Source organism: Arachis hypogaea, chromosome 20, assembly GCF_003086295.3.
Source record: "Arachis hypogaea cultivar Tifrunner chromosome 20, arahy.Tifrunner.gnm2.J5K5, whole genome shotgun sequence".
NCBI classification, from domain to species: Eukaryota; Viridiplantae; Streptophyta; class Magnoliopsida; order Fabales; family Fabaceae; genus Arachis; species Arachis hypogaea.
This window is the reverse complement of record NC_092055.1, coordinates 42,220,279-42,238,182: the sequence shown is the minus strand read 5'-3', so window position 1 is coordinate 42,238,182 and position 17,904 is coordinate 42,220,279. Positions and strand designations below refer to the sequence as shown.

Here is a 17,904-nt window from a genome sequence, read left to right as displayed (position 1 = left end):
AGAGAGGATGAATGAGAAGAGGGAAAAGTATGAGTGGAGGTAGGTGGGGATCCTGTGGGGTTCACAGATCCTGAGGTGTCAAAAATTTGCATCCCTGCACCAATTAGGCATGTAAAATGCCTTTGCATGCAATTCTGGCGTTTAAACGCCGAATTGGTGCTTGTTCTGGGCGTTCAGCGCCCAGATGTAGCATGTTTCTAGCGTTGAACGCCAGTTCTATGCTTGTTTCTGGCGTTCAGCGCCAGCTTTCCTCAGTGTGCATTTTTGGCGTCTGAATGCCAGGATGCTGCTTGTTTTGGGTGTTCAACGCCAGATCCATGCTCTGTTCTGGCGTTGAATGCCAGCCAGATGCTCCTTACTGGCGTTTAAACGCCAGTAAGTCCTTCCTCCAGGGTGTGATTTTTCTTCTGCTATTTTTTATTCTATTTTTGATTTTTCTATTTATTTTATGACTCCACATGATCATGAACCTAATAAAACATGAAAGAACAATAAAATAAAAATAAAGTTAGATAAATAAAAATTGGATTGCCTCCCAACAAGCGCTTCTTTAATGTCAATAGCTTGACAGTGGGCTCTCATGGAGCCACACAGGTGATCAGGTCAATTTTATAGACTCCCAACACCAAACTTAGAGTTTGGATATGGGAGTTCAACACCAAACTTAGAGTTTAGCTGAGGCCTCCCAACACCAAATTTAGAGTTTGACTGTGGGGTATTTAGTTGACTCTGTACTGAGAGAAGCTTACTGTGCCTCTTTTCCATGTTTACAGAAGGATGACCTTGAGTTTTAAACACAAGGGAGTCCTCCTTCAATTGAAGGACTAGTTCACCTCTGTCAACATCAATCATAGCTCTTGCTGTGGCTAGGAAGGGTCTTCCAAGAATGATGGATTCATCCTCATCCTTTCCAGTATCCAGGATTATGAAATCAGCAGGGATGTAAAGGCCTTCAACCTTTACTAACACGTCCTCTACTTGTCCATAAGCCTCTTTTCTTGAGTTGTCTGCCATCTCTAATGAGATTCTGGCAGCTTGCACCTCAAAGATTCCCAGTTTCTCCATTACAGAGAGGGGCATGAGGTTTATTCCTGACCCAAGGTCATATAGAGCCTTCTCAAAGGTCATGGTGCCTATGGTACAAGGTATTAGGAACTTTCTAGGATCCTGTTTCTTCTGAGGCAATCTCAGTTGATCCAATGCATTTAGTTCATTAGTGAACAGGGGAGGTTCATCTCCCCAAGTCTCACTACCAAATAAATTGGCATTCAGCTTCATGATTGCACCAAGGAACTTGGCAACTTGCTCTTCAGTAACATCCTTATTCTCTTCAGAAGAAGAATACTCATCAGAGCTCATGAAGGGCGTAAGGAGGTTTAATGGAATCTCTATGGTCTCTAGATGAGCCTCAGATTCCTTTGGTTCCTCAAAGGGAAACTCCTTGTTGATCACTGGACGTCCCAGGAGGTCTTCCTCCTTGGGATTCACATCCTCCCCTTCTTTCTTGGATTCGGCCATGATGGTTATATCAATGGCCTTGCACTCTCCTTTTGGATTTTCTTCTGTATTGCTTGGGAGAGCATTAGGAGGGGTTTCAGTGATCTTCTTACTCAGCTGGCCCACTTGTGCCTCCAAATTTCTAATGGAGGACCTTGTTTTATTCATGAAACTCACAGTGGCCTTAGATAGATCAGAGACTAAGTTTGCTAAATTAGAGCTATTTTGTTCAGAGTTCTCTGTCTGTTGCTGAGTGGATGATGGAAAAGGCTTGCTATTGCTAAACCTATTTCTTCCACCATTATTAAAGCCTTGTTGAGGCTTTTGTTGATCCTTCCATGAGAGATTTGGGTGATTTCTCCATGAGTGATTATAGGTGTTTCCATATGGTTCACCCATGTAATTCACCTCTGCTATTGTAGGGTTCTCAGGATCATAAGCTTCTTCTTCAGAAGATGCCTCTTGAGTACTGTTGGATGCAGCTTGCATTCCATTCAGACTCTGAGAAATCATATTGACTTACTGAGTCAATATTTTATTCTGAGCCAATATGGCATTTAGAGTATCAATTTCAAGAACTCCCTTCTTCTGAGGCATCCCATTACTCACAGGATTCCTTTCAGAAGTGTACATGAACTGGTTATTTGCAACCATGTCAATGAGTTCTTGAGCTTCTGCAGGCGGTTTTTTTAGGTGAATGGATCCACCTGTAGAAGTATCCAATGACATCTTAGCTAATTCAGACAGACCATCATAGAATATATCCAGGATGGTCCATTCTGAAAGCATGTCAGAAGGACACTTTTTGGTCAATTGCTTATATCTCTCCCAAGCTTCATAGAGGGATTCACCTTCTTTTTGTCTGAAGGTTTGAACATTCACTCTAAGCTTACTCAGCTTTTGAGGAGGGAAGAACTTGGCTAAGAAAGCCGTGACCAGCTTATCCCAAGAGTTCAGGCTATCTTTGGGTTGAGAATCCAACCACACTCTAGCTCTGTCTCTTACAGCAAACGGGAAAAGCATGAGCCTGTAGACTTCAAGATCTACTCCATTAGTAATATCACATATCTGCAAGAATTCAGTTAAGAACTGAAAAGGATCTTCAGATGGAAGTCCATGAAACTTGCAGTTTTGTTGCATCAGAGAAACTAATTGAGGCTTAAGCTCAAAATTGTTTGCTCCAATGGTAGGGATGGAGATGCTTCTTCCATGTAAGTTGGAATTTAGTACAGTAAAGTCACCAAGCATCCTCCTTGCATTATTATTATTTTCGGCTGCCATCTCCTCTTCCTGTTTGAAAATTTATGTAAGGTTGTCTCTGGATTGTTGTATTTTAGCTTCTCTTAGTTTCCTCTTCAGAGTCCTTTCAGGTTCAGGATCTGCTTCAACAAGAATGTTCTTGTCCTTGCTCCTGCTCATATGAAAGAGAAGGGAATAGAAAAATAATAATAGGGATCCTTTTTACCACAGTATAGAGGTTCCCTTGTTGTGAGTAGAAGAAAAGAAGAGTAAAAGAGAAAAGAAAGGAGAATCCAAACAGAAGGGTGAGGAGAGCAGAGATATGAGATGAAGAGAAGTATTAGTAGATGAATAAATAAATAGAAGAAGATGAGAGGTGAGAGGATTTTTGAAAATTAAGAATTAAAATTTAAAGTTAAATTTCGAAAATAGTTTTTAAAAAAGGGTTAATGATTTTTGAAAATTAAGAATGAAATAAAATTAAAATAATTAGTTAATTAAAAAGAAATTTTGAAAAAGAGGGAAGGGATTTTCGAAAATTAGAGAGGGATAGTTAGTTAGGTAGTTTTGAAAAAGATAAGAAACAAACAAAAAGTCAATTAGTTAGTTGAAAAAGATTTGAAATTCAATTTTGAAAAGATAAGAAGATAAGAAGTTAGAAAAGATATTTGAAAAAGATAGGATAAAAAGATATTTTTGAAAAGATATGATTGAAATTAGTTTTGAAAAAGATTTGATTTTAAAAATCAAAATTAATGACTTGACTCACAAGTAATCACAAGATATGACTCTAGAACTTAAAGTTTGAATCTTTTTTAACAAGCAAGTAATAAACTTGAAATTTTTTAATCAAAACATTAATTTTTGATGATATTTTCGAAAATTATGAAATAAAATTAAGAAAAAGATTTTTGAAAAATATATTTTTTTTTTAAATTTCGAAAATAAATAAGAGAAATGAAAAAGATTTGATTTTTGAAAAAGATTTTGAAAAAGATAAGATTTTTAAATTGAAAATTTGATTTGACTCATAAAAACAACTAGATTTTAAAAATTTTTGAAAAAGTCAATCCAAATTTTCGAAATTTATGAGTGAAAAAGGGGAAGATATTTTTTTTATTTTTGAATTTTTAATGATGAGAAAGAAAAACATGAAAAATGATGCATTGCATGAAAATTTTGGATCAAAACATGTGATGCATGCAAGAACACTATGAATGTCAAGATGAACACCAAGAACTTATTTTTGAAAAATTTTTAAGAAAAGAAAATATGCAAGACACCAAACTTAGAAATTTTTCATGTATAGACACTATGAATGCAAGAATGCATATGAGAAACAAGAAAAGACACAAAACAAGAAAATATGAAGATCAAACAAGAAGACTAGCCAAGAACAACTTGAAGATCATGAAGAACACTATGAATGCATGAATTTTCGAAAAATGCATAAATTTTTTTAAAAAAAATGCAGTTGACACCAAACTTAAAAATTGACTCAAGACTCAAACAAGAAACACAAAATATTTTTGATTTTATGATTTTATTATTTTTTTTTTGGATTTTTGTATATTTTTATTTTTTTGAAAATTATTTGAAGAAGAAAAATAAAGATTTCAAAATTTTTAATATGAATTCCAGGAATTTTGTGCTCTTTAGTCTAAAGCTCCAATCTGAGGGTTAGACATAGCTTAATAGCCAGCCAAGCTTTAGTATGCTATTACATGCATTGAAGTGATTAGTTGAATCCTCAGTCCAAAGGAATTTGGACATGGCTTTACAGCCAGCCAGGATTCAACAAATCATCATGAAACACTAGAATTCATTCTTAAAAATTCTGAAATAATTTTCGAAAACAAAAGAAAAAATATTTTTTTTTTCGAATATTAATTGGGAAAAACAAAAAAAGAAGAAAATATTTTTGAAAAATTTTTGAAAACTTTTTGAAAATAAAATAAGAAGAAAATTACCCAATCTGAGCAACACGATGAACTGTCAGTTGTCCAAACTCGAACAATCCCCGACAACGGTGCCAAAAACTTGGTGTTGTTGCTGGACCAACTTGGCACTGATGTTACCGGACCAAAACTTGCCAAAAACTCAAACAATCCTCGGCAACGGCGCCAAAAACTTGGTGCACGAAATTGTGATCCCTGATAATGGCTCCAAAAACTTGGTGCTCTTAATCTTAATTCATAATTTGTCACAACTTCGATACAGCTAACCAGCAAGTGCACTGGGTCGTCCAAGTAATAAAACCTTACGTGAGTAAGGGTCGATCCCATGGAGATTGTTGGTATGAAGCAAGCTATGGTCATCTTGTAAATCTCAGTCAGGCAGATATCAAATGGTTATGGAGTTTTCGAATAATAATAATAAATAAACAGAAAATAAAGATAGAAATACTTATGTAATTCATTGGTGAGAATTTCAGATAAGTGTATAGAGATGCTCTCGTTCCTCTGAACCTCTGCTTTCCTGCTGTCTTCATCCAATCATTCCTACTCCTTTCCATGGCAAGCTTTATATAGGGCACCACCGTTGTCAATGGCTACATCCCATCCTCTCTATGAAAATGGTCCAAATGCTCTGTCACGGCACGGCTAATCATCTGGAGGTTCCCGATCATACTGGAATAGGATTCACCCTCCTTTTGCGTCTGTCATTACGCCTAGCACTCGCGAGTTTGAAGTTCGTCACAGCCATCCCTTCCCAGATCCTACTCGGAATACCACAGACAAGGTTTAGACTTTCCAGATCTCAGGAATGGCCATCCATGGGTTCTAACTTATACCACGAAGATTCTAATATCTCGGACTCGGTCCTCTGTATTAGATATCTAAGAGATACTCATTCTAGCTTGTTTGCATGTAGAACGGAAGTGTTTGTCAGGCACGCGTTCATAAGTGAGAATGATGATGAGCGTCACATAATCATCACATTCATCATGTTCTTGGGTGCGAATGGATATCTTAGAAGCGGAATAAGTTGAATTGAATGTAAAACAGTAGTACTTTGCATTAAATCATGAGGAACAGCAGAGCTCCACACCTTAATCTATGGAGTGCAGAAACTCTACCGTTGAAAATACATAAGTGATGAAGGTCCAGGCATGGCCGAATGACCAGCCCCCAAATGTGATCAATATGATCCAAAGTTGAACTAAAAATCATAAGATAATTATACAATAGTAAAAAGTCCTATTTATACTAAACTAGCTACTAGGGTTTACAGAAGTAAGTAATTGATACATAAATCCACTTCCGGGGCCCACTTGGTATGTTCTTGGGCTGAGCTTGAAGTTTACACGTGCAGAGGCTTCTTTTGGAGTGGAACGCCAAGTTGTAACGTGTTTTTGGCATTCAACTCTGGTTTGTAACGTGTTTCTGGCGTTTAACTCCAGACTGCAGCGTAGAACTGGCGTTCAACGCCCTTTTGCATCATCTAAACTTAGGCAAAGTATGGACTATTATATATTGCTGGAAAGCCCTGGATGTCTACTTTTCAACGCCATTTAGAGCCTGCCATTTGGAGTTCTGTAGCTCCAGAAAATCCACTTTGAGTGCAGGGAGGTCAGAATCCAACAGCATCAGCAGTCCTTCTTCAACCTCTGAATCTGATTTTTTGCTCAAGTCCCTCAATTTCAGCCAAAAAATACCTGAAATCACAGAAAAACACACAAACTCATAGTAAAGTCTAAAAATGTGAATTTAACATAAAAAATAATAAAAACATCCCTAAAAGTAACTAGATCCTACTAAAAACATACTAAAAACAATGCCAAAAAGCGTATAAATTATCCGCTCATCAGTAACATAATGATTAGAAGAAATAAAATAAATGATGAAGCATTAGCAACTCTAAGTTCATCAAAGAATACCGATATTTACTTATATCGGTGAATATCGAACCCAATAATAATATTATTATCAAAAATCTATTTTAATTATAGCATGTAAAATAAAATAATAATATAATAATAATATTACATTATTTATTTTATTTTCGAAATCTAGAACCGACTCGTCAAAATAAAACTAATAACTAAAAAATAAATTTTTGAAAAAAAAACATGTCAATATAAAAACTTAAGGCGTTACAGCAGGGACTGAAACATGTGACAGTTTAGTTGAGTTCACCACCCTTGGAACTGACATTGCCATGAATTTCGATTTAAATAATGTTTCAGAAGAAGACAATGGAGCTTTAGATGGACAACAACTAAAAAGTGATGCACATGTTACAGATAAGGGCTTCAATATGAACAAAAAACTATATTTAGAGATGATTTGCCAGGTCAATATGATGTTTCAAGGAAAATTTGATCTGAACAAAACACTAGTAATATATGATGCCATGTACTTACTGATCTTTGATTTTAAGACTTAGATTGATTTATCATATTTTGATGGTTAGAGTTGTAGTAATAGATATTTGTCTACAGTACAAATATCTTACTGAGGTTAAGTAAGGTGCAACTTGGAAGAAACCTTAGTTTATGCTTAATTGAACTTTATTTTATTTTTAAGAATTCATCCTAGATGGTGACTTATTTTTTCTTTTAAATTTATGTCTAAATGTAAATTTAAAAGATTTTATTCTACAAAAGCAAATTTAATTTCTAAATTTGTTCACATGATAAAAAAATTAAATATTATTTTGAATTATTTTGTTTTAGGTCATTTTTTATATTTTTCTCGCAACAATTTTTATTTTGTGAAATTTCACTATAAATTCAAAAAGAAATAACATACTAGGACATTGTAATTTCACGGTGATTTAAAATGAATTCGTTGCTAAATAAGTTAATTCATCAACAGTTGTGACAAAATTGCTGCTAAATCTAAACAGAGTTGGCAGCAGGCACACCTGTACGACACTAACTACCATACAATGTCCTTTTGACAGCAGTTCTAGTCAAATCGCCGCTAAATCTTTGCTACATTGCAATACTAAATTTATTCACCGTTTGATTTTTTTGCAGCAGTTTTGGTAAATGTCGCAAACTTTTTGCCGCGATATGCCATATTTGTTATAGTTACTTCTAATAATGGTGAAAAGTGAGTAATTTTACTTATATCTTAAATTAGTATACCATAAATGTTAAGCTAAAAATATTTTCAAATATTAACAAATAAATTTAAAATAATTTAATATTATCAGAATTGTATATCTAGTAGTTGTGAAAAGTTAAATTTTTTACTCATATCTTAAATCTCTAGAAGGTAGACGCTAATATTTTAAATATTGAATGAAAAACAAAAATATTGATAAATTTCTAAAAGAAACTCTGAAACGATATCACAAATCAAATTCATTCAACTCAAACTATCACATTCTAAAACAAACTATGAAACTTTAAGAGTTTCAATCAAATTTATGAAATGCTTGTTCTTTATAAGGAGTTCTAGACTCTAGGAATTGTGAAAATTGAACTCTTTTTACTTATGTCTAAGTCAATAAACCGTAAAGGCTAACTCATTGGCATGAAACAAAACTAGCAATATAAAGGTACTCTTGCATAAAGCATCCACTTTAACTAATTCCACTAATAGTAAACAAAACTTACTAGCAATTTTATAGTCTAATATTGTTCCGAGTCTTGGTCGGTTATGTACGAGGAAAGAAGATCAAAACTTTGACTACTATCGAAAGATTCAAGATTTCGAGATAAAAGAGGTTCTAAAGCAAATGAAAAATGGCAGGGCAGTAAGACCCGATAATATTTCGATTGAAGTTTGAAATAGCCTTGGAGAGAAAGGCATCAGTTAGTTAACCAAGTTTTTTAATGAGATTTTACGGTAAAAAAAAGATGCCAGATGAATAGAGAAAGAGCACCTTGGTACCTATCTACAAGAATAAAGGGATATATAGAGTTGCAGAAACTATAGAGAGATCAAACTCATAAGCCATACCATGAAGTTATAGAAAATTATGATAGAACTGAGGTTGAGATAAGAGACACAAGTAATAGAGAATCAATTTGATTTTATGCTAGACAGATCCACCACTAAAGCTAAATACCTGTTAAGAAGTATATAGAGAGGTATTGTAGTAATAAAAGGGATCTACATATGGTATTTATTAATTTGAAAAAAGCGTACGATAGGGTACTAAGGGAGGTCTTATGGAAGGTTTTGGAAAGGAAGAGAGTAAGGATCGCATATATTCATGCAATTAAAGACATGTATGATGGGCTACAACTAGTGTGAAGACTCAAAGTGGTGTGACAGAGAAATTTCCTATTAAGTATAGGATTACACCAGGGATCATCGTTAAGTCCATACCTTTTCACATTAGTCTTGGAAGTATTCATAGAGCATATGATGATATCACCCTTATGAGAAAATCAAGGGAAAACCTAAATAAGAAGTTGGATTTATGGAAAGAAACTTTAGAAGTGTATGGTCTATGCATAAGCCGTAGTAAGACGGAATACATGGAATGTAAGTTTGGCTGTCGAAGGAAAAACCCTAATACAGAGGTGAAGATTGGAGAAAACATCCTATGAAAAGTTAAAAGTTTTAAGTATCTTAGGTGTATCATACAAGATAATGGAGAGATTGAGCAGGATGTAAATCATAGAATCTAAACAGTTTGGTCAAAATGGCGGAGTGCGTCTGGTTTTATATGTGACAAAAAAGTGCCTTTAAAACTTAAAGGTAAATTATATCGCACTGCTTTCAGACTGGCTATGCTTTATGGTACAGAGTGTTAGACGGCCAAAGGGAAGCACGAACAGAAGTTTAAGTGTAGCAGAGATAAAAATATTGAGATGGATGAGTGGTCATATGCGATTGGATAGAATAAGGAACAAAGATATAAGAGAGAGAGAGAGAGAGAGAAAGAGAGTTGGAGTAGCACCTAATGTAGAAAGATGATAGAATCGCGTCTCAGGTGGTTTGAACATGCGAGAAGAAGACTGACAGAGCACCCAGTCAGGAGGGTGGATAAGATGGGAGATGGATAAGGGGCGAAAGGCAGAGGAAGACCTAGGAAGACCATCCATGAGGTGGTCAAATGAGATCTACATGTAAACAGTCTCTCTGTAGACATGATAGAGCTCAATGGCGTCATTTGATCTATGTAGCGAATTCCACCTAGTGGGACAAGGCTTCGTTGTTGTTGTTGCTGTTGTTGTTGTTGTTGTTGTTATAATAATAATAATAATAATAATAATAATAATAATAATAATAATAATAATAATAATAATAATAATAATAATAATTGTTCCTAGACTTATCCGAAATCAGTGTGATTTGGACTTGAATGTAAGGTCCAAGTTCTTTTTTGGTGGGAAGCTTCTGCTCTGACGTCTCCTCTAACAAAGTGATGTCATCCAAGTTTTTCGAAGAGGTTAGAGTTGGTACCTATAAGGGACTCCGATACTTAAGTTAACAAAAATTTTAAATAAATTTTTAATAGATTAGAGTTAAGAAACCTAGACTTAATAGGATATTTAATTTATATAATAAAAAAGATAAATTTATTATCTTTCTATAACTTATTCTCCTATAATGATGGGTGATTATTCCTCTTTTATTTAGAAATTGTTAAGATCTCATATTTAAATATATGAGCATATTTATAAGTACAGTTAAGATTCTGCATATTAAGTTGGACAAATGAAGTTGGATGCATGGAGAAAGTGACTTAGAATCTCGAAGTGAATTTTAGTTATTTTAGGTCTCACTCTGAGTTTTGGGCCATAATAATAATAATAATAATAATAATAATAATAATAATAATAATAATAGATATTTAAATATAAATATTTTAAATAAGATACAAATATTTAGTTTTAAATGATCTCTTGTTATGTGTATATGTGTATAGATAATCTTGCAAGGTTAAGGTTGATTTTTCAGACTATTCTATTATTGATTTTCCTTTTTGTTTTTCACTTTCATTCCTTGATAATAATAATTATTATGATATTCATATTTGTTCATTTTTATTCGGGCATATTTGATATTTTTTCTTGGTAAAAGTATATTTGATATATTTAATTATGTGTGTTTGGCTATTTTTCATGATTTAAATTTCTTCTAATTAAGAAGTATGATTGGTGTTTCCTCTGATTTCTGCCTTTGCTATCTTTAAAATACTTTCTTTTAAGTTTTGCTGTCATCATCTTGATAAATCCTTATTTACTTTTTATTTATTAAAAAAAATTAATATACTTAAACAAAAATGTATATAAACTCAACTTTCAATAAATAAAAAAGAGCGAATAATTGATATTAGCATTAATAATAAAGAGAAATTCTTATTTATATGAATAAAATTATTTTTTTCTTTCAGAATATTTATCTACTTTTTATTTTTAGGGTTAAATACGATTTTGGTTTTTAAGGTATAGGCTGAAATTTTTTTTTGTTTCTAACTTTTTTTGCATACAAAATCATCTCTAAGGTTTAACTTAGTTTTAAAATCATCTTTCGAATCAAAATACATTTCTCCTTCTTCACCAAAATATCCAGTTCTTCTTCACCATCACAGTAATACCCAATTTTTCTTCTCCATCACAACAGCATCTCTCCTTCCTTTTTTTCTTATTCAACTAGATTTTAATAAAATTTCAACTAGAATTTCAACAACAGCAACATAATTTCAATAGCAGTAACATAATTTCAACTAATGGATATAAAAAAATCAAAACAGAGAAGCAGAAGAATAGAATAGAATCAGAAGCAAAACAGAAATAAAAGAACAATGGAATCAATCAGAATGGAATCAGAGTCAACAACAACAGTATGATTAAGAAACTCAACAAATCAACAAATCTAACAATGTAATTAACAAAAGAAACAGAAGCAGAATAATCAACTTAATTAGAAACAGAATTGGAACACAGCAGCGAGATACAGCAGCGAGCGACGAGGAGCAGTGGCGACATGCGAGGAGCAGCGGTGAGCGGCGAGCTAGTGAGAAAAAGGAGCAACGGCAAGGACGCGAAGCAGCGGCAAACGACGAAGAGCAACGGCGAGCAGCGAGGGGCAGCGGTGACCGGCGAGCTAGCGAGGAGGATGAGCAGAACGACGACAAAGCAAACGTCCTCCTCGCCAATCTGCTGGCGTTGACGTCCGTCCTCTCTTGCCGACGTCGTCGCCACCCTCCCTTATCCCTTCTTCTTCTTCCCTCCCGTCTCCCCTCGCATGATTCCCTTCTCCCTACCTTACCTTCCCCTTCTTCTTCCCTCCCTTCATGTGATTCCCTTCCCCCTCTCATCCATTTTGTTTCTTTTTATATTTTATAATTTTTTTAATTAGAGATAATTTGAAAATTAAAATTAAAATTTTGGTAAAAAACACGATTTTAAAACTAAATTAAATCTTAGGGACGATTTTGTATAAAAAAAAATTAAGGACGAAAAAAATTTTCAATCTATACCTTAAAGACCAAAATCGTATTTAATCCTTATTTTTTTTATTTTCTATTAACTTATATTTTTTAAAATTTAATGAGTAGTGTTATACATTCAAGTATTTTTATGAACTAAGTATAACTAAGTTAAATAATAAGACTTAAAATAATATTAATCATAACTAATTTTTGTTAGGTTAAATTAACTTAATTAGATTTGGTTAATAAAAAAAAATTAGATGTAAAATATTATTTTTTAATAAATATAATTGTTCTTCGAAAAAAAATGTATCCACAAAAAGAAAATATTCAACGAGTGGCGGCAGCCGACAAGTCGGCGACTAAGGTGCTAAAAATGTTTGGTTTTCCATCAATATGCATTATAAATTTATATTGTTCACATTGATTGTCTTGATAAAGAAGATGGGAAACCAAATCCGCCAATAATAACATCCCTATTCTGCCGAATGTCCTTTACTCAGACTAATTTTTTTATATTTCTTCAAACGTGTAATGCATTTTTTTTCCTGTCTATGGTATTTCACTATTTTTTTAATTTAATAAGTTAGAGACTAATTTATTGTAGATTAAAATTTTATTTAAAAATTTATCAGTATCTAATTAATTATTTTATATATATATATATATATATAATAAATTTGAACTCAAATACTTATGTAAACGAACTAATAAATTAATTTTTTTTCTTTTCTAGCCAATCTATTCTGATGCTGTAGAGTTTGTTTCAATATCTTTTTTTTTTTTTTTTGGGTCTAGAACAATCTAAACTAATTAATATATTGTTTTTAATAGTAACCGCAGACTTAATTATGAATACTGTTAAGTGTTAAGCCACTTTTCTTTTTTTAAATTGTTGTTGTTGTTGTTATTATTTGTAAAACTTAAAGTTTGATGTAAATAATACTATAGATTAACTGAAAAGATAAATTTGATATTTTGTTAAAAATTGTGAATATAAAAAAAAAGTTAAAACTTATTTCTAAAGAAAATTCATTTTATTTCATAAATTTAATTTACTCGCATAGCATAGAATAAATAAATTTAAAATAACTTAACAAAAGTTCACTACAATAATATAATGTCCAAAGTTTAGATACAATTAGATGTCATTAAAAAAAAAACTCGATATGAACATTATTAGGAGAATTGAAGAAGTGATCAATTGAGTTACTAATAATAAAAGTTTTATTCCCCAATTATAATATGTATTTATAGTAATAATTATTGTAGGAACTAGAACTATATATTAAAATAGGTAAAATTCGACGGATTAGTCTGTTTAATACTTTAAATTGGTGGATTTTTTTTTTTTTTGCTATAATTTTAATGCAACATGAAAACTCTTAATTACTCCTAATTAAAATCATTTATATTAATTTTGTAATTGATCAAAATTTATAAATTTAACTTTATAAATAACTTAATTTACATTACATACAAATTTTAAAGTATTACCTTTATAAATATTTGCACAAATATTTTTAATTATTTATGTGAAAAATTTTATATTAAATAAAAGTTCTTCACTAATTTATTTTTTTTATCATTAAATAAAAAATAATCTTAAAATATGATACTTACAAATTAAATTAATTATAGTTTAGGATTTGAAAATGTATAAGTTTTTTTTTATATATAAATAATCAAATTTGAGATAAATAGATAAAAAAAAATGTAGATATTAAAATTTATCAATTTAGAAATAATTATATATAATTAATTCGAATGATTATTTTGGATTTTTTAAAATTTTTAGAGACTGTTTTGAGATTTTTTAAACTCTTCGGAGATTGTTTTGTACATCATTCTCAAGATTGATTTGTTCAGACTGCACAAGTGGACACTTAACAGCCACGTGTGCAAGTTAACGTTCCATATTAGCAATCATCATTAATAATTAATGGAGGAAAAATGTATTATCTAATGGAAGTAAACCTAAGGGACTCAAGTATCCGATTTTGAAATTTCAGGGATTGATTTGAGTAATTACTTTTTTTTTTAAATGGGTCGAACTTTGATTTTAGAGACCTATATATATTTGATATATAATTGGTCTACATATTTAAGTTCAAGGACTTAAAGTGATGTAGATTTGCTTTATAAAAAAAATTAGATTTGCGGAAAGAACTTCGATAGAGCATCCAATGAGAAATATTTTTTTTTACAATAAGTTATTCTATATACAAAACAAAATTTAAACTCTTGACACATATTTAACCGAACAAGTGAGTTAACCACTCGATCATCTTAAATTAGTCCATAAAAATAAAAACAGTCTCGTTATACATCTAAGTCTTTTTGGCAACCAAGTTCAACAACCAACAAAACTCACACAACAAGCGCATGAAATCACGCTATTCTTCTTCTTGGTGTTTCTTCTTCGTATTTTTTCGTACGCCTCATTCTCCTTCTTTCTATTGGTGCTGTTGTTGCTGCGTTTTTTTTTTCCTCCTCCTCTTTCTCATTTGATATTGCCTTCTTTTCTTGATTTTTTTGTTTTATTCATCTTAAGAGAATAAACAAGAAGAATTATGAAAAAATAAAATAAGAAAAAAAGATGAAGAAGAAAAAGATGAGAAAGAAGAAGAATAAGCAGCAGAAGATGTGCAGGCACTACAGCAAATGTGGAGGATAGCAGTGGTTAATTGGCAACTATTTATTAAACCGCCGCAAATTGGCAACATAGGGGCGGTTATGGTAGCGGTTTGGGCTTCTGCTACAAAAGGAACCAAGATAGCAGCGGCTAGCTTCCCAACTGCCACAAATCAAATCAAGAAGAGAGCTAGTGACCCTAAGTGCCTCGTCACTCACTTGACCAAAAGTCCAGAGCTCTGAAGTCTGAATCACTCCTCCTTCTCCAACCCTAGCTTCTCTTCGACTACCAACACAGCACCACCATCGATCATTGTAGCACTCTAATATTCAAATCTTTATGCTTGAGTCATAAGTCAATGATATATATATATATATATATATATATATATATATATATATATATGATTGAAAGGAAGTATAAATTGAGAAGCCTGAAAAGAGTGAAAATAAAATCGCGAATTCGTAACACTCACGTATCGACAATTAGAACACAAAGCGTGAATCGAAAATGATACGAAGATAAAGCCATAAAAAGGGGTAAGAATAAGACAAAGTATAGATATATAACATAAGTAAATAGCCACTAGTTGTGACCCGCGAAGTTTAGGCCGGCTAGGGTACAGTATAGAAGTAGTTGACAACAATATCTCCTAATCTCTCCCAAGTAATACATAAAGGCCTCTATAGGCAAATCCCAAAAGAGATCAACACAAAATATAAGTTTTTCAAAATAAAGGTGGAGATGTCCTAAGCAAAATATAAAGTAGAGAATACAAAGGTCTTTGCCATCTCTCAAACGAACCACAGCTCACTGCTGAGCACTTAGACCTACATCTGAAAAACAAGAGATATATACGGAATGAGAATTCCTGATCCATAGGTTTCCAGTACGGTAAAAGTGCCAAATAAATACAATGTACTATAATAAAAACTTACTAAGCATCCTAAACTTCCTTTATTCATTTATTCATCTTAGGTTCTCGCTAAACCATGAATTAGGCAACTGTTCTAGGGGATACTAAGTCTAGCCAACTCCTCATCTTTCCCTTCTTTTGAAACCTCTCAACTCTCAATTCCGAACCAAACCATAGCCAGTAAATTTGAACTCAGCATTTAAATATCAATTATCTCATTCTCTACCTGGAACAAGTGAAATTTCTTCACTGCGTCTACCCAGGGAGCTCAAGTTACCTTATTCGATAATCATCATTTTAAATTAATCATCTCATTATTTCATTTCAATAAGAACAGCCCTCAGTGTCAACCGACACCAGCATGAGGGGCCTTTTAGTTGTACAAACACAAGCAAATACAGACAAGTAATACACAATTAAGGTACAAGTAGAATAAGTAGCATATAAACAAGTAACATAGCATATATGATTTTGCAATCCAAAACAAATAGGCAAACCCAAACAAGTCAAACATATGCATATGATGTATGCCTATCCTACTGGCCATGAGCTCATGTGTCGGTTAATTGCCAGAATCCAACACATCCGGTAGCTAACCCGGACATTATCCTCTCTACTGTTTACTCGCTATATAGCATAGCCTCACAGGGTGAGTGCCTTGTACACCTCGCAGAGTTAATACTCTGTATATATCTCGCAGGGAGAGTACCCTGTACACCTCGCAGACAGAAGGAACCTCGCAAAGTTAAGTGCTCTGTACACCTCGCAGAGTTAAGTGCTTTGTACACCTCGCAGGCACACAAGCCTGCATCCCTCGCAGGGTTAGTACCCTATCATATCATCATCCTACCATTCACAATTCCATTATCACTTTTCTTATCTTGCAGACAGCACATCCTGTATCTCGCGCAGGGTACGTGCCATGTACACCTCGCAGGCTTTAAACCTGTATCTCTTTATTTATAACCACAATAACTAGGAGAAATCCTCAATCCTGACTCATCTATTCATCCCGGGATATAGTGCCCGTCACACTTCTCAAACTTCATCTTATCAGGATTCCCACTTATTTAAGTCTCATCATAATTTCAAATCACACTTAATGCGTTCATCACAAGTTCAAGCCACACTTAGTTTATTTTTACTTCAATTCATTAACTCACTCTTTAGGTCTTCTTCTTATCTCCTCTATACTTAATTTCACCAGATCTAAACTCTTATCGACGTTTATAAAGGTTTAAAAGACTAAAAGAATAGTTAGAAGCCATAAAAACACATATTTCCATATTTTGGGAAGTGTTCGTACGCATACATGTAATGTGCATACGCACAGGCTGAAAACTTGGGATCTGTGTACGCATGCAAAGGTCCACGTACGCATGATTTGAAAATTTAGTAAGTTGCATATGCATGCATACTGTTACGTATGCATGATCCCAATTTTGGACCATGACGCATATGCATGCGACATCCCCGTACGCAGGAGCACTTGGCAGAGGCCAACGCTCGCGTACGCATGTTAAGGCCGCCTACGCATCCATATCAGAAAACAGAAAATATGATATGTTGCAGAAAATCAGTTTTTCAGTCCAGTTTTCAAAACTTCATAACTTTTTCCACAAAATTTCTTTTTCAGCCATTCTTGAACTGTGGGAAAGATCGTTAAATGAATTTTCATAAAAATCTAGTTTTGAAGAACTTCCAACTTCAAGGACCGAGTTACAGACCACCGAAGTTAGTCAAAAATCGATTTTTACCTAAAAACAGAAATCACCAATTTTTCCAAGGTTCACAAGCCAAATTCATTTTCATCTATCAAATTGACCCCAAACCAACCAAATTCACCAATTTACACTCAACCAAATTCAAACCCATCTCATCTACATAATTTCACCTAAGACCATCAAATTCTACACCTCACTTCCTCAATTCTCATTATACAATAATCATACTAATTATTCACACATTCAATATTTAAAATCCATTCAATCTCATATATCATCACACTATACAAACACCACTTACCTTTCTTACCTCTTTTCGGCCTCCGGCCCAAGATTCACGGCCTCTGGCCTAATTCATCAATTCAATATATATATATATATACATAATTCAATACATACTATCATCATCCAAATCCTCAATTTCACAACACTCAAATATGCAAAATCACATAATACATACCCAAATCATTATTCTCTATAACATGTCATCCATACACATCAATTCCAACTAAACACACAATTCAAACTTAATCCTGTGGGAATTTAAC

The 17,904-nt window shown here is 33.0% G+C and overlaps 1 non-coding gene across 1 annotated transcript; it reads left to right on the top strand.

Annotated features, from left to right (window-relative positions):
• Positions 1-2,280: 2,280 nt before the first annotated feature.
• LOC112787525 (small nucleolar RNA R71) lies at positions 2,281-2,388 on the top strand. The gene has a single exon (XR_003194934.1). It is a non-coding gene; the product is annotated as a small nucleolar RNA R71 (small nucleolar RNA).
• The last annotated feature ends 15,516 nt before the right edge of the window (positions 2,389-17,904 follow it).